The sequence below is a fragment of the Crinia signifera genome, chromosome 1 (assembly GCF_055691185.1).
Source record: "Crinia signifera chromosome 1, ASM5569118v1, whole genome shotgun sequence".
Classification (NCBI taxonomy): Eukaryota; Metazoa; Chordata; class Amphibia; order Anura; family Myobatrachidae; genus Crinia; species Crinia signifera.
In genome coordinates, this window is record NC_139217.1 from 291,550,566 (window position 1) to 291,569,294 (window position 18,729).

An 18,729-nucleotide genomic window follows, 5' to 3' on the forward strand; every position below is an offset into this window, starting at 1 on the left:
CTAGCAGCGTACCTCGCTCACCTCTAGAGGAGAGATGGGGAAACACATAGAGGTTTCTTTTTATAAGAAGATAACAGCAATGTAGAAGGAGGCGTACCCTTCTCACACTGGATGTGGTTGTAGCCTTGAACGTAATGGTTTCTTTACACCTGAACTGTTATTAGACAGTTTTGCCAGGCGTAGTTTGCTGAGAAAACATATAGCGGTTTCTTTGTCTTATATATATAGGTATAGAGGTGCGATGGATTTAGCATACCCCACTCACAACAGGTGTAATTAGGCCCACACCTGTAGTGTTTTCTTAACTCTATAGATTTTCAACCTTTTATGGTATGTGGGAAGCGAATATTCAACTCAGAGGTTAAAAGCTGCGTATTCACTTGGTGGATAGAAATTTAGAGCTCATCAAGGGTTCTTTAACTTTACGTCAAGTAAAAATAATGTTTAATGTACAAAAAGAAATCCAGGAGCACTTATCAACAAAAAGAAGCTCCTACAGCCAAAAGCAAGTAAAAATGGACCACATCCAGAATATAAAAGTCTAAAAACAGGTACAATATAATCCAGAATGATAAAAGAAGTATATAAAAAAATACAGTGGGGTACGCCTCCTTCTACATTGAAATTATTATCTTATAAAAAGAAACCTCTATGTGTTTCCCCATTCCTCCTCTAGTGGTGAGCGAGGTACGCTGCTAGAGAACACTCATTCAACCTCCATTGGTTCCCTCATTTGTACACAGATTTATGTGAATTGTCCATGCTGGAAGTTTTACACGTGTTTTCATTTATGTTTTTTTCACATGTATGTAGAAACTATTTCTTCACTGGAACATAACGATCAGTCGTCCTCCTGATTATACTTACCACATTGACCAAACAACTCTTCACACAGGACTCCCAATTTTGTCAAAAGGGACGCATTACACCTTTTCAAAAGTTTGTGCACATGTAGTATTGAGTATAATTGGTTTTGCGCTACTTGACCCTGTTCTTCCCATTAGCCTTTGTCTTTTTATTGTGAAGTTTGGTTATTAAAATATCTAGGGCAGGATGTACTAGCACTGCATCCATGATGCGATACATCCCACCACTTATGGTGTACATTCTGACATTGATAACACCTGTATGAACTTAGAAATGTTGGCCTCTGCAATAAAAGGACTTCTGGGTTCGAAACTCTGGAGTCCTTCTGCGCATGTGCAGTGTGACACAGCAACCACAGGGGGTGCTGAGAGGGATCCAATTGCAAAAAGAATTGGGTAATTCCGCATAAACATGGTGTTACCCATCCGGCCTAAGCTACATAATGTATTGTATTGCATTGTATTGTAAATGCCAAAAACAGGATTTTCTGAGCCTTGGCCACATTTTCAGTTTTAGTACATCCCTCCCATAATCTGCAAAGCAAAATATCATTTTAGCTTTGGGTGGGATATAGGGTGCTTTTGTATGGCTAGCCTGTATTAAGCAAGGAACAGACTAAGGGGTACATGTATGCAGATTCTCTGTAAATATACCATACATTGCATAACTCCTCCCATTAAAAGCAGTAAAAATTTAATAATCTTTATAAACCATTACAAATCTGTCAAATACCTTTGAGAACATACAAACTAGATAACTATAGGTTGTAATCGCCCTTTGTCATTAGGCATTTATTTTGCCAAATCTCAGATTTCCCCGAAAAAACCTGATAGATATTGTGTATCGTGATTTGTTTTTTGTATAGTAATTTGGGCTTTTAAAGCTCTATAATTGTTATTTGAAGATTTTCAAAAATTCTAATCTGCATTCATTTCAGATACATTGAGTGATTGGATTATTTGCGGCTCTGTGAACACAACCCTATAAATAGAAGTTTGTATTGACCTAACTGCATTTTAATAAGCACTCCATTCTGTTCATTGCAATTATTTTTCCATGTGTTAGCAATTCAGTGTGGTACTCTTTCTAAGAAATTATGTGTCCAATTCTTTCAATTCCAAGCTTCCTGTAACTCCTTAAGCAGATCTTATTTTCAATTAGGAGCTGCACAAAACAACCCAGTAAACTAATAATACAAGTGTCTTAATGTGGCTGGGGAAGTAGGAGGCTTGGTAGGCATCCTTTGTAACTCAGTTGCAATACCATATGTCTCTGTTGACATTAAAGTGCTTAGTTCCAAATGAGTTGGCTTCATTCAAGCATCTTAATTCAAGAGTGGATGATTGGATCTTAAGCTAAAAACCTATTAGACAGTAAGCACTTATGTATCTGGAAGGTATTAAAGGAACATCATAGTGTGATGCAAATAAATCCTCCATCTAGCACTGGTTGGATAAAGCTTACTTGATCTTCAGATATCATTAAGAACAAGCTTATAACATGGACTTTAAACCTGGGGGTCAGTTTATGCGTTTCAGTGATTTTCTGCACTGTCAAAGCACAGCTAAATTGACTATTTGTGTAATAACTTGTTTCCAACAGTGATGAGATAAAGTAGAATAAAAGGTGAGGAGATCATATTCATGGTATAGCTGTGTTCTCTTGCGTGCTGTCAAGGTGATAACGATACAGTATAACATAGATCGCAATTCTCTTTAGTGTTTAGTAAATACTGTATACATGTATTGCAGCTCACATTATTAGTACTTGTTGTGCTTTAAAGGGTATAAACAGGGTTATGAAATTTGACTTGGAACAAAACAGGGAAAGCATATTAGATCCTTTCCGGGAGAAGCTTACAAACTAGAAGAGAAAAGTGACAGAATATTGATTTATTATTGATTTGTTATTAAGACTGTCAGAGGATTGGCGGATTGTTCGCGGAGTTTACACACTATGCCTTGCTGGTTTAATACACATTAACGGTTGGTTATTCGTCAAACAAATGTTCGTTTAAATAGAAGTTTCCTTATCTAAAGGAATATAACTGGTATTCAGAGCTTACCCCATTAGGTAGTAAAGGAAAAATCAGATGTAGAGTGGAAAAAAAAGAAACCTTAATTGATTTTTATTGGCATGTTTATTGTTGCTGTTTTATATATTTAAAAAAACATGAACAAGAAAAACAAAAATGCCAGAACTCATTTTCCATTTGCAAAAAGGTAACTATATTATATGTCTAAAAACGATATATAAAAGAAAAATAACAGTCTACTCTGTTTTAGTGAATATTAAAATAGATCAGGTTATTGTGTGCTCACACTCACTGCATACAACATAAAACGTGTAGATGCTTTATTTATCAGTTATGTACATATCTCACATATCAGTCCTGCCCCAGGGGATTTTATCATCTATTTTCCCTACCACATGTACACACTAGGATTACATTTTGTTGAATCCAATTAACCAACCAGTATGTTTTTGGGCTATTTGAGGAAACCAGAGCATCTGGAGAAAATTGTTGGAAACACTGGAAACAAATATAAACTCTACACAGTTTGTGACTACTGCTGTGAAGTAGTACTAACCATTATACAAAATAGTCTACCAGAAAGGGCTGGAAAAAATCCTGACAATAGTTTGGAAAAGAATGCATTAAAAATAAAAATATCAATTTAAAAACTGTGGCAATGGAAGTTATTCAATAAGGATATTAAAAGTAAAATTCTTCTCCAATGGGCAGAACCATGGGGCCTTATTTTGGTTCATTCTTTCTGACAAAATCCTTCTTAGATGGGCAAAACCATGTGCACTGCAGGTGGGGCAGGTGTTACTTGTGCAGAGAGAATTAGATTTGGGTGGGGTTTTACTTCAAAGTGAGATCTATATTGCAGTGTAAAAATAAAACAGTCAGTATTTTCCCTGCACAGAAACAAAATTACTCACCCAAATCTAATTCTCTCTGCACATGTTACATCTGCCCCCCCTGCAGTGCACATGGTTTTGTCCATCTAAGAAGGATTTTGTCAGAAAGAATGAACCAAAATAAGGCCCATGTGCACTGCAGTAGGGACACATGTAAGGTGAAGATTTGGGTGAGTTTATTCTGTTTCTGTGCAGGGCAAATACAGGCTGCTTTACTTTTACACTGCAATTTAGATTCCAGTTTGAACACTTCTCACCCAAATCTAAAGGTGCATACACACTTGGCGTTTTTGCCCAATGTGTATTCACATGGAGAAAATCGCTGGGCTGAAAATCGTTCAGTGCATACACACTGAGCAATTTTTGCCCCTCTAAACGATTTTCCCATGGGTGGATTGCTTTACATAGCAGGACGCCATGGAAAGCCATTCACCTCATCACTCATCTGCTTTAAATACCAGCAGATGAGCAGCGGTGGCCGGCAATCATGCGGAAGCACGCATCAGCACTCATTGCCGGGCCATACACAGTGGGCAGCTTTTAAGCTGAGAGCACCTGAAATTAGTGAACTAAGCTGCTTTCAGCTCAAAATCACCCAGTATGCATGGGCCTTTCCCAGTGGCGTAACTATGGAGGGTGCAGGGGATGCAACTGCTATGGGGCCCGGACCTTTGGGGGGCCGAGGGCTCAGCAGGCATCCCCTGCACCCTTAGGATGTTTTATTTAGTGCATCATTCCATTCCCCTGCTCAAAGTCCATACCTCCTCCCTTCCCGGCCCGCCCGTGGCGCTATGTTATGGGCTATGAAAGGGGAGGAGCCGGTCTGGCTAATCCAGCCTCTGGCTGCTCTCCCCTCTCTTTGACACTGCCGGGGCTCAACGTCACTAACTGGTGACCAGCCCCGGTGTGGAAATGGTGTGCTGCCGCTGGTTCTGTGGTGTGTGGGGACCCGGGCCTGCCAGCGCTGACGCTGCCACACTGATGTGGATGTCAGCGCCCACACTGAGCGGAGATCGACGCTGCTGTGGAGACCCGGCAATGAGGTATAGAGCTAGCGCCACAGAGGGGACCTGCGCAGCTGAGGAGACCCGAAGATGATGTCAGCAGCAGGCGCCGCGGAGGGGACCCACGATGCTGAGCCTGAGAACCGGTGATGATGCAGAGATCTGGTGCCGTTCCACTGCTGCTAGCCTGGAGGTACCAAGCAGTGTCTGTCTCTCTCTCTGTCTCTCTCTGTCTCTCTCTCTGGCTCTCTGTCTCTCCCTCCCTCTTTGTTCTGTCTTGCACTCTCACATTCCAACAGCCCCCTCTCCTCTCTTCTTTTACACTCTCTTCACCTGCCCTCTCTTCCCCCTCCCCCTCACCTCCCTGATATTCTCTCTGACTCCTGCTCTTACCCCTACCTTTCTCTCTTGCTCCTCTCCCTCTCTATCTGACACCCTCTCTCTCTTTTTTCACATTCCCTCTTTCCCTGACAACCCTCCTCTCACCTCTCTGTCCCCGAAAACATCTTTATCTCTCACTCCCCTTATTCTGCCCCCTAAGGGGCATTGTAGCGACAGTGGTACAAGGCGGGGGGGCTTTAGAAATGTTGCTATGGGGCCCCAAAAGTTCTAGTTACGCCTCTGGCCTTACCTCTCTCTGGTAATGTTACATTTGCCCCACCTGCAGTGCAGCCTGTTTTTTCCCATTATACCCCTTTCACACCAGCCTAAATTCCTGGAAAAAATTGCTGGGATTTCAACCCTTCTAGCCAGCAGGGTTGCTCCGGGGACCAGCCCGGGATACAGGCTGCTGTAAATGGTACCTACCCGGCATCCTGGCTTGCTGTCTTAATTGACGTCCACTTGAACGACGTAGGAGATAGGGGGGCAGCAGCTGGAATTCCCGGTGATAAGGCCGATGCAGCGCCGTGTCCCAGTTGTACATACTGCCGCCTGCATACACAGAGCTGTGAGATAGCGGGCTGGAGTGCAGGTACAGGGAGGGCCTGGCACCCAATGTCAGTGCATATGCTCTCTGCACGCTGTGTCCTGTTACCTTTCCATTGTTCATGCTGTGGAGAAGGAGGCTACAGCCAGGAATGCCTGCTTCTTCCCACACTGACTGCTCCCTGCTCCCCCTGAGACGACCCCTTTCACACCAGAAAATGCAGGGACTAGGCTGGTGTGAAAGGGGCCAACCCTGGAATCTCCCTGCATGATCCAGGGGCAATTTTCATGGGTGAGTCCCTGCATTTTCTGGCGTGAAAGGGGAGAAAGTTTTTGCTTTTGAGATCTTTCTGAATAACCCCTGATATCCAGAATAAAGTTTTGTTCATTTAGTTTTTGACTATGCTAAAGCTGAACCCACTTCATGTTTAGGCTGTGATGTTTGATGCTTTTATTGATTCATGTATCTGCCTTTTTCCTTCTTTTGGAACTGCAAATAAAGAATTTAAAAAAAGGTGTTAAATCTTTTATTGAATCACCACTCCCTGATTATTAAAGAAAAAGGAAGAGAAGTTTAAATACACAACATTTTATTAATGCAATCGCTTCTAGGGCTTTGCCACATTTGTGCAAAGTTCATTTGTTACCCATACATGCTAGGTCTTTTATGCAACTAGAGTAATATGTTAATAAGACAATATTGTTTGTTCTTTAAAATAAAAGCAAAACAATGTTCATTTATTTTGCATCAAACAGGAAATAAGTATCCTCAATGCACTCTGCTAAATTTGAAATAAACTATGATTTATGGTTAGTGCAACATAATTACAGTAACAAACTGCTAAATATCACATGTTTATAGATTGTATACTGCGTCAATATCATATATCTATTATGATGACCAAACACACTGTAATATGGTCACTAAATTGCCAGACAATTCATAAAACAAATGGAAACACTGAGATGACTGTAATGAAAATAAATCAGATAGGTTAAAGGTATGCCAGATATCTCCTATATGCCCATATGTACAGTCATTTTCTGACCACACTTGCAGGCATGGGCAGATTGGTCATAGACAGCTTTGGGGGTTTCACCAGTCAGTCAGATGATGTTGGAGTCATACAAAGCATTTTTATGTCTTTTCTTTTACATGTTTTTTATTTGGCAAATGACCGAGCTCATAGTGCTTGATTGCTTCAAGGTGGCTAACCTCTAACCTCAGGGCTGTGTGAATCAGCCCTCCCCTTCCTGTTCCTCTCCTGAGATGCAGACTCCTCCTCCTATACCCCTGTCCCAGTTTCTCGCTGGGGCTACACACCCCAAAATGCAGTGACCAAATGGGGAGATAATTTGTCCCCACCGCTCAGTTAGGCCCTGTGTAATGGCTGTCTTATGAGTAGCATACACAGCCTTACATGACATCCATCCAGAATCATCCCAGCCTGTCCCCCAGAACAGAGAGAGAGACACTCACTCATCATGTGGTAAATAAAGAAGAAATATATGTTCTGAAGATTTCCATTTCTGTTAGATTAAATACTATTTATCTATAGCAGTGGCGGCTCTTACCATTTAGGAGGAGGGAAGCTGTCGCAATGCGGGCCCCCCATCCGCTGCCCCTGTCCCTTCCGCAATCCCCACGCCATCCCGGCCGCCGGTCCTCTGCATGGGGCCAGTGCATGCTCAGTAACTTCATACATGCGCTGGCCCAAGCCTCCAGGGGCTGCCTTGCGCATGAGCAGAACCCGATTTGGGGGCTGCCACGCATTTGTGCAGAGAGAGGCACCTCCCAATGGGACTGCCTTGAGGGACTGGCAGGTCAGACATCCAATAGCAAGTCACTGCCATTCACATTGCAGCCAGAGCAGTCTCACAGACTGCATCTGGCTTCACTTTAGGCAGAGACAGTGGCAGATTTTTCATACTTTACTATCCAAGTGGACATAAACAGGTTGAGTATCCCTTATCCAAATATCTGATATCCAAATTATTCTGAAAACCATAGTCTCCAAAATGTACTTTTTTTTCCGGTAAAAACCTACTGGGTACAACTGTAACTGGAAATGCGGGGCGAAATGTAATAGGTTGCGATTTTTGGACGAGTTCAAAACTCGCCAGAAATCGCACCTTTAAAAATCGTGTTTTTTGCCGCGAATTCGCATATGTAATGAGATGCGAATTAGCGGCAAAAAAATGCGATTTGCCGCGATTTCGGGCGATTTTCAGTCATGAAAATGTGCGCATTTTCAGTCATGAAAATGTGCGCATTTTCATATATGCGATTTTGGGTAAAAAAAATAAATAAAAAAAAAAATGGCGTGGGGTCCCCCCCTCCAGAGCATAACCAGCCCCGGGCTGAAAGAGCCGGTCCTGGTTTCATAAAATCACAGGAACAAACAAGTCGGGGTTCCGTGCATTTTATAAAACCAGCACCAGGCTCAAGGGCCGGTCCTGGTTCCCAAAATACAGGGGACAAAATGACTGGGGTCCCCCGTATTTCAAGAACCAGCACCGGGCCCAACCAGCCAGCAGGGTAATGCCACAGCCGGGGGGAGACTTTTTATACAAGTCCCCCTGCCCAAAGCATTCAGCCCTCTGACCGGTCAGCATGGGGTCCTGGGGGAGTGGGGACACCCCCAAAGAAGGGGTCCCCCCCTCCAGAACTTACCTGCCCATGCTGAAGCCCGGGGCTGTCCTCGATGCCCCTGGGCTGTGGGCATCGAGCTGATTAATGGTGTAAAAAAATAGATAAAATCCTATTGTGTATTGCTGTGGAACTATGAGTCCCAGCAAGCCTGCACCACATGCAGGGACTTGGAGAACCACAAGTGCCAGCATGTGGGGCAATAAAGGGCCCGCTGGGACTAGTAGTCCCACAGTACTACAAATAGTTAAATAAAAACACACACACAGACAGTACAACTTTAATACACACCAAGCCCATTCATCCATACTCACCCACCTATGTTGACACGAAGCTTCGGTCCCCTTGTCCAGTAGAATCCAGAGGGGAGGCTGTGGAGAGAAATCATACTCACCACAGACGTCTTCAGCACTTCCCCGGGAGCCCTGCAGCATTTTTCCCACGATCACCGTCCTCCGGTGTTCTGTTGACATCTGGGGGTCCGCCCCCCGACCGGGACTTAGGCCCGCCCATCAGCCAATCATGGTCCTTGAAAACCGGCACACTCACCACACTTTATTAAATCAACTCCGCGCCGACGTGGATAGTGGGGGTATGAAAAGGTCGTAGGACGCGTACCGCCGCCCCTCGCGGGCTCGCTGCGCTTGCCACGCTTCGGGTTGGCGTGGATAGTGAAATTAACAAGGTCGACAGCTGTTACGTTGACTAGTGTCATTGTGAACAGGTTTAATAGTGTACCCCTAGACCCTACTAAATTTAGAGGCTTTAGCCTCTAAATTTAGATGCCTCCATCTTAGCGGTTTGCAGGGAGTCTGGATTTAGACGTCTAAATCTAGACTTCTAAATTGCCAGGGTGCCCGCTACACAAGTACCAAAATAATTTGCACAGACTGTCACAATATCATCTTGAAATCCTGACACTACAAATTTTGTACCACATACAGCCATACATGGTAATCATCATCATCCTCAATGGCTGCCAGACTGCGTAACATACTAGCAAGATATATCATCAATTTCTGGGGGTACAGTGTGTATAACAATTATATGATTTCCTTCCTTTCAAATAAAGGGTGTAGCGTTGGCGTATCTAAATATATTTTGGGGTAAAAGGTAGAAAAGTTCCCTGACCCCTGAGTTAGATTCTCTGCTTTAACCTAAGGGGTATATTTTACAAAGCACGCATCTCTTGTTTAGTCATTTATTCAACAAGTCTCTGTAAAGAGATAATTGATTACTCAGGTCAAGTTTATGTTGTATTAATAATGACCGCGACATCACTAGTGTTCCTTCACACCCTGGGGGCAATTCTGTACTGGTCAGTAAGCAGGGGTCCTTCACTGCTTAGCGAGCAGCTTAATGCTGCCATCTGAATGCAGGCACCCCCCCCCCCCCCCCCCACACTGCCGCATCCCCTCAGTAACATGCGTGGGGATGTGTGTAGGAGAACACATGCATGCCTTCGCTAGCTGGAGAAATCATTCAGTGGTCGCCCACCATCGAATGATCTCTCCTACCTTCACAAATAAAAGTCAGTCTGAAATGAATTTTATTTACGAGGATGAAGATGGGGCGCGCGGCTGATGTCTCCTGGAAGGCATCGGCTCGCCTACTTTCCCATGGTAACACCCAGCATTTTCATGGGGACACCCAAAAAATGCTGAGCATTCCCATGGTCTGGCCCTGTGTCTGCCCGCAGCCATCCCTCCCCTCAGCAAACAGCCTGATGAGTGTGTAACTTGCCAAAGCCATTCACTGTTGTGGTTTGCACATGTGCATAACTGCACATGCGCGTGGGCAAACCCTGACCAACGGGGCTGGGGCTGTGACAGTCCAGAAATGCATAAATATTGTAATTAATGTGTAAAATAATTCATTTGATGAAGATCCCTCAAAGAAGATTCAATCCCCTCTTATAGGGAGAGTTTAGTAATATATAAGAAACCCCTCCTGAAGAGGAGGTGGGTTAATCTCAAACTGTCTTGGTGGTTAGACTTCACAGCCACAAGGCTGCGGACTGTACCAATCTCCTAGAGGGAGAGGGGAGGTTGAGTGACAGTTAATCTGAAGGGGGCTCACAGGCAGAGTGAGAGCCCCACAAGTCCAGGATGAGAGGGGTTAGTCTGCTAAAATGCAATGCATCCTGCTAAAACGCAATGTGTAGATGCAGCCACAGGTTTACATGTGCAGGCTCCTTCCTGCCAAACAGGTCCCTTAATGGACCTGTCAAAATGCAATGTGTAGACGCAGCCTTATAAATCTAAGCTGTGTGTGACGGTTGGAGCAGTTGCTGACGAGAGAGAGAGACACACAGAGCAGGGGTGCGCTCCACGATGAGAGCTACAGAGGTACTAAATGTGGCAATAATTACCAAAAGAATCTGGCTGGTAGAGGCCCGGCCTAGCTGAAGAAGGCTGGAGTTGGGCTGCAACGAAGAGCCCCTCTATTTCACAAAAGGGCGGACATTTCGGTAAGTCAAGCCCCAGAAATCCCTGAAAGGCAATAGGGATGGACCTGAAAGTATTCCCCAGGGCTTAAGAACAGACATGGGATAGCCCCTCAGGCACAGGGAAGCAGACTTTGCAGCTTCAATATATGCTCCCACAGGACATTCATTGCTAATTAAACTAGGCCATCTAATACAGCAGCAGGAAAGAGCAGTACAAAGGAACTATAAACAGAGTTGTCACCTCAAGAAACATTCAGAGCCAGATGTATCAAGCTTCAAAAGGTGATCAAATGGAGCGAGATAAACAACCAGCCAATCAGCTCGTAACTGTTGTTACAGGCTGGCATTGAAAAATGACAGGTGGGTTCTGATTGGCTGGTTGTTTATCACTCTCCCCTTTATTACTTTTTGAAGCTTGATACATGTGGACCAATGTAAACTCAGGATTATAACTGAGTACTGATAGAAGATCCGTTTATGTACACATAATAGCTATTCCCCTTATGAGCTAACTTGCGCAATTTAGCGAAACAGACTTGAACTTTAATTATATAGTAATATTGATATTTGTGCTGTGTTTTGTGCAAGATGACATGCTTTGCATGGTAAATGAACCACTTATTTGCAACTAGACGACAAGATATCTGTCTCTACAGCAGTGAAATAAAACCTTGTTTGCTATTGTTAGAGCTATTCAAAAGCGACTTAAAATGTAACATTTACATATTGTGAAACTGGATTGTTGTATTATAATACTTAACTTTGTTAAACTTTATCTTAACATTTTGTAAAATACTTACCGGTTTGAGAGAAAAAGGTGAATCCACTTGCAATGGTGTATCTAGGTGCCACGGTGCCCGGAGTAAGGGCATGTTTTGAAATTGCTCGTTGCCAAGGGGGACTGAAAATGCACGTTGCCAAGGGGGACTGAAATTGCTCGTTGCCAAGGCGGACTGAAATTCCTAGGAGAGAACTGGAAAGATGTTAGGATTTATCAGTGCCAGAGAGCGCCAGTAGCAGCGCATGCCTGCACCGGTCTCCTGCACATATGTACTCCTACTTTCTTTGAAGACAGTCACAAAGTCTTTAACAGGAGCATTGTGAGGTCTATTCATTGTGCAAAGTAAAGCCCTTTGCGGTACACAGGGCTTTTCTGTGCTTAATGCCATTCGCAGACCAGGTTATCTTGGAGTAGTTCTCAACTTCTCCAATGGCACCCACCACTGTTTGCCTGAATTGCATCACCATAATTTGATACGGCGGGTGTGGTTCATGAAAGGATGGATAGCTCAGCTTTTTACTTCTCTGGTGTGTTCATATTCGCCATATTAATATGGCGTAAGATGCAGAAATGGCAGCGAAGTTCATTGCTTCCTTGCTCCCTTTCCTGCACTTGCTCTGATGCTATTTATATACAATTCAATTTTCACTTTCTACATGAATAGACCACTAGATGAGGGATCGTCCTCCATGGTTTACTGTAGTAACGGAAACTGCATTATGCAGTGGTATGTAGTTATCACTGCTATACAGCTTTCTACATAAATATACCAGAGCTCTATTTATCACTATTTTTAATACAGATGTGATCAAATAATTTAGCAAAAATGTATTTCTGGGACATCAGCTTAAATAACCTCCTGTCCTGACAAAGGGGTCTATCCTTGTAGATATAGCAAAATTGTAACTTTATATATCCCATCAGTTTAATGCCATATATAGCTTGGCGAAGTTGCAGTTTATGTATACTTGCATGTTCTGTGCTCCTAAGGACCAGCTTCTTCTACTGTTAGCGGTTGTTCTCATCAATCATCTATACTGCACTCTCAAAGCACATGCATGTCCATCATCCAGTGCAGGCATCAGTAGGGGGCAATGCACTGCCTCACACAATTGTAAAGGAAGAAGTATCGGTACTCTTTACCTAGAAGGGCGCCAGCGATTGGAATCGCGGGCGTCGGGGGAAAAAATCGCGGTCATCGCGGGCATCGCGGGTAAATCGCGGGTACATAAAAATCTGCTGCCCGCGATGACCGCGATTTTCCCATAGGGAACAATGTTAAAAAGGCTGATTGACCGCGATTTTCATGTAAAATGCCTCAATGCCCGCGATTTTACCATAGGAATCAATGTTAAATGGGCTACAGAGCCCAAATAGGCACAATTAACCCTTAAATGTCCCCCCAAATTTTTAACGCCACCCCACGATCCACGCCAACCCGAAGCGTGGCGAGCGCAGCGAGCCCGCGAGGGGCGGCGGTACGCGTCCTCCGACCTTTTCATGCCCTACTATCCACGTCGGCGTGGAGTTGAGAATAGAATAGTGTGGCGAGCGCAGCGAGCCACCGAGCCCGAAGCGTGGCGAGCGCAGCGAGCCCCGCGAGGGGACGCGGATACCTTCACAGGTAAACGCGTCCCTTCGCGGACTTCACAGGTGTCCGCATGGCCACGGACACCTGTGAAGCCCGCGAGGGGACGCGTATAGCTGTGAAGGTATCCGCGTCCCCTCGCGGGGCTCGCTGCGCTTGCCACGCTTCGGGCTCGGTGGCTCGCTGCGCTCGCCACACTATTCTATTCTCAACTCCACGCCGACGTGGATAGTAGGGCATGAAAAGGTCGGAGGACGCGTACCGCCGCCCCTCGCGGGCTCGCTGCGCTCGCCACGCTTCGGGTTGGCGTGGATCGTGGGGTGGCGTTACAAATTTGGGGGGACATTTAAGGGTTAATTGTGCCTATTTGGGCTCTGTAGCCCATTTAACATTGATTCCTATGGCCAAATCGCGGCCATTGAAGCATTGAATGGAAAATCGCGGTCAGCACTAAATTTAACATTGAACCCTATGGGAAATCGCGGTCATCGCGGGCATCGCGTCGCGGCCATTAATGTACTGCCCGCGATGCCCGCGATCACCACGATGGGCGCCCTTCTAGGTAAAGAGTACCGAAGTATCATAGAGTGAAGCAAGACTGGATATTTTAAAATGAATGGGTAAAAACCGGACCAGACCTCAAAACACCGGACCAGACAGGCTCCAATGATCAAACTGTTTCATTCCAGAGCTTGTTGTCCAGTCCAGTGGGTGGGGGCCTGTGACACCAATCACCAGCGAGACGGTAAAAGAGAGATTACAGCCTCTGGGGGTTTTGTAAAAACCAGAACGGTCCGCACCATAAGGGCTATTTCACACTCTCCGGCTGATGCCAGGGGGGCAAAACTCTGCACGGCCAAAAGCTGTGCCGTACACATAACTTACAGAGGACGGCTAATGTGTCCTTTCACACAGGCCAGTCATGTCTGGTTGCAGTCAGATCTAACCACTGGTCTTAACAGGTCAGTGTGTGCTGAGGGCGACGGTAGCCTTTCACACACACCAGTTGTTTTAGCGGGTGTGGTATATGGTCCCGACAGTCAGGATCCCGACAGTCATTAGCCCGACGTCAGGATCCCGACTGGCCGGACTCAGACAGCGGGGCAAGCACAACAAAGCCCCTTGCGGGCTCGCTGCTCTTGCCACGCTGGGTCGTGGACCCCCACAAGGGAGAATAGCCGTGGCCGTCGGGACCCCGAGTGTCGGAGTTTTGACTGTCGGGATCCCGACATCGGGGTAATGACTGTCGGGATCCCGACTGTCGGGAAACTGTCCGGCACCCGTTTTAGCTCTCTGCCCCCTACCTGACGTCACTGTACTTCCCACCCCCAAATTTACACAGCACCGGCTCACGGAGCCGGAGAATGTGAAAGAAACAACTGTCAGGCCAAAATTCCGACAAAGTTTGTCCAGCTTTTTGCCTTCCGTACAAAACCAGAGTGTGTAAAATAGCCCTCTCCTTCCACATCTCTCAGGGGACAGCTGTTACAGGATTCCCCTTGGAACGGATACTAAAAGTTCCAGAATGGCAGTTTGATGAATGGAGCCTTGTCTGGTCCAGCGTTCCAGGGTGAGGTCTGGTTCCGGTTTTTACCTAATCCCTGCTTTAATTCTGATTCTAACCATTTTCAGCATGAATATATATGACATGCTGTAAAATAAGGGATACGGTCGGTTGGTCAGCCTAAAGATGGTAAACAGTCATTAGGTCGACACCACTAGGTCAACATACTGCAAGGCCAACAGGGGTCTAGGTCGACATGGCACAAGGTCGACAGGTCGTTAGGTCGACACACGCATTATGTCGACATGGTCTAGGTCGACAGTCAAAAGGTCGACATGGGGGTTTTCACTGTTTTTTGAGCAGACATGCCCTATTATCCTCTAGGGCGTGGTGGGAGAATAAAATAGTGTGCAGCGAGCCATGCGAGGGGATGCAGTGCACTTAAAACTGTGTTCATGTCGACTATGTTGATATTCGGGTAAAAAAACCTGTGAAAAACCCCATGTCTAATTTCTGACTGTCGACCTAGACCATGTTGACCTTATGCTTGTGTAGCCATTACGACTTGACGACCTTGTGCCATGTCAACCTAGACCCCTGTTGACCTTGCAGTATGTCGACCTAATGACTGTCGACTATCTTTAGGTCGACCATACAATCCATACCCGTAAAATAATACAATAATATAGTACAATGAAAAAATATAATACTACGTTCTACTTTAGTTCCCTGGATAAGTGTATATACTTAATTAAATTAAATTGTGTGTACCAAATATTTCAAACACATATTTATGGGACAATTAATATACATTAAAAATAAACTTATTATATATATTTTGTTTTCATCTCATATTAAAGTGTGCTTAAACACCTACTATCTCCCCCAAAAGTGCATGTAGCCCATATTTCAGTTTTTAAATTATGTGCCTGTGTCTATACTGCAAGTATACAGCCAGCATGTTTTCCAGCATTTGTGGAACAACAGGTCCCAGCAGCTAGTCAGATACATGCTGCTTAGCTTTTTAAAAAAGTTATCTGGGTCCAAATTGCACAAAACTCAAATGTTAAAACTATAAATTATTTATTCTTTGTGGGTTTTAATTTTAAAAAATATAGACCTTAAAAAAACGAATGCACAATCATAGTTTATATGTAGAATGCTGTAACATTAATATGAGCGCTCACCAATGACTTTGTTTCTTATACAATGGGACTACATAATAACAATAAAACTAATCCTCTCTGCCGTGATAGGAGACTTTACTCCTGCCGTGACTCGGATTCGAACCGAGGTTGCTGCGGCCACAACGCAGAGTACTAACCACTATACGATCACGGCGAGCCACGAGGGGACTGTGCAGCTCAGCATTCCAAACACTTCCTACTACAGCCGTCAGAGAACAAGGGTTAGGTGCGACCCCTGCTGGCCAATCTGCAGATACACTACATTGTTATTGAACACATAAGCTACTGTACGTATGATCTGGAAGTAACGTAGGTGGAGGAAATCTACATATGGAAAAGAGGAGGTGAGGAGTACAAATAAAATATCATTAAAACAAATTTAGAATTAATGACTGATGAGTAACACGTTTAGCCAGGCACTGAATGAATATGTGTGCTGCAGCTACGGAGAGCTTCTGATGGCTCTCTGTTTTACAGCTTACTATGCAGAGAGACATTGATTTAACCAGCTCTGTGCACATATAGATAAGGCTTGCACATTCCTGCAGGACAAACTAGCACATCATGTAATAACACATTGCATCATAGATACAAAGGGGCATTTTAATTATGGGGTTTTACATGCAATTATTTTGTTATTGACGCTTTTTGCGGCATCAACCAGTGACCTGAGTTTATCAAAAGTCATATAGCAAGTATTAGATTGAAGTGACTGCATCGTTCCTTTATCGGGACTTTGTTGCGCTTCTGTGTCTGTGCAGCCAGCTGACCACACATAGGGATGGCCATCGTTGCCTTTGCCATCGATGGCAAAAGTGCAACTGACCATCGATGGTGTATAAGTATGCAATGGATGGCCTTCGATGTTTTTACATATCGATGGTCATCCATTTGCTTTGAAAGATGAGGGGGTGGGGCTTCATGGGTGTTGGGGGTGGAGCTATGCTCTGTGTCCCAGCCCCTTGATGAAAAAATTAAAATGAAACTATTCAGTTAAGCCTGACATCGATGGTGGGAAACCATCTGGTTCTCCCCCATCGATGTCAAACCTATTCGACATCGGTGTTTTGCAAAAATCGATGGTCGATGGCCATCCCTACCACACATGTGCAGTGACCATTGCTGTATAGAGTGAAGGAAAAAGCCTCTCCAGTCATTTTTGCCAAATGTAGCACATAGGCTACAACAGGCTAACACCATCTTAAGATGGCATTAGCTGCTGCGGCTGGTAAATCTAAAAGCACCCGAAAACTACAGTAGCCTCCGGAGTCTGGACTGCTCTAGTAGACAGTAGGGGGATGAATCAGGGGCACCACTGCCACACTACTGGCTGCAGGGTGCCATTCCATGCACCCTACATGCCAAAAGCATGTGCAATTGGGCAGACGATGGTGCGCACCATTGCCCATACCTAGTTATGGCACTGTCTGACAGATTTGCAGCAACATAGAAACTGTTGAAAATTAAGGCACCATGTTCGTTATGAAGAGTCCCTCCATGGCACATGTGTGGGATCCTTAGTATTTGCTAAGGTGTTCTGGGAAAATCCCACAAATATTATTGAATAAAATATCCTGAAATTGTGCATCAATCAGGATTCTTGTCTCTCCTCTGTTTTCTGTGATTACAGCATTCAGTGCTCCACAATTATGGCTGTATGCACAGAGCCAGAGGTGGAACTACCATTGGTGCAGCAGGTACATTGCACCAGAGCCCCTGAGAACTAAGGGTCGTGGTGGAGGAGCAAGGCCAAAATGATATTTTGCATCAGGGCCAACCACTCACAAGTTCCGACGCTGGATGGAGCCTATGTATGCATACCTGCCAACATGACCCATTCCAGGTGGAACAAATTTTGCGATGATGGTACCAGTGTTCAGTGGCTGTTTTTACCTATGGGCTGCAGGACTGCAGCCCTCCCAGGTAAAATCCATCACTGTGCTCAGTGTTAGTGAAGCTAGATGCAGTCACTGCACTGGCTTCACTATGACTGACAGTGACTTCCTATTGGAAGTCTGACATGCCAGTCACCTGCAGTAAGGCAGTCCCAGGCTGTTCTCTCCCTCCAGGCTGCCTCTTTTGGCTTCTATGAGCAGCCTATAGAACCTGGGGTATGCGCATGTGCAGTACCGAGGCCAATACTGCACATGTGCCGGTCCCTGTCATCTGCAGTGTACACCCACTGGGACCATGTCGGGGACTTGGAGCAGTGGCAAATGGTTGCCGTCATCCCGGCCAGTTGGAGCCCCCTCCTACAATCAGGTAGGAGCTGCTGATGCCAGTGTGTCAGCAATTAAACTTTGTTGGACAATAATTATGCAATAGCAGTAAGGTCCCTATAATCAGGTTAGTTTCATCTCTTATTAGTATATAATCAAATTTGCATATGGCAAAAAATAGCAATGGCAGCAGTAAGAACAACCGCACCTCAATTATACCCATAGTGCGACTGATGTCCCAGACCCATACTGCACAGCGCAAGCAAAGTAATGAACATTGCACAGCACTTCCAACCACATCTCAGTTAGGTATACTGGGAAGAATGTACCAAGTATTTGTGGTACATCCCAACGCCAATCCGCCGACGCTAATCACATATGTACTAACATATATGATTAGCAACGCAAAAGGCAGCTTTTCGATAAGATCTGCCCTTTGCAGGACTTCTGGGCCTGTGGCGGTGCCTTCAGAACTCATTTAGACACTAGGGGAGGGTAAGGGATTTCCTGGTCATCTAGCATGTGCACATGTGTACTTGTTACTTATGGACAGATTTTAAATAATCCACAGGTGGAGCTTTACACTTCTGTGAGGAGACCTAAAAAACATGGACTATTTGAGGTC

The 18,729-nt window shown here is 44.9% G+C and overlaps 1 protein-coding gene and 1 non-coding gene across 5 annotated transcripts in view; one reads left to right on the forward strand and one right to left on the reverse strand.

Annotated features, from left to right (window-relative positions):
- The window catches only part of NFIB (nuclear factor I B), a 370,296-nt gene that overhangs the window by 62,369 nt on the left and 289,198 nt on the right, over positions 1–18,729 (forward strand). The gene's annotated exons all lie outside the window — the stretch shown is intronic.
- Positions 15,968–16,039, reverse strand: TRNAH-GUG (transfer RNA histidin (anticodon GUG)). Its single transcript has one exon. It is a non-coding gene; the product is annotated as a tRNA-His (tRNA).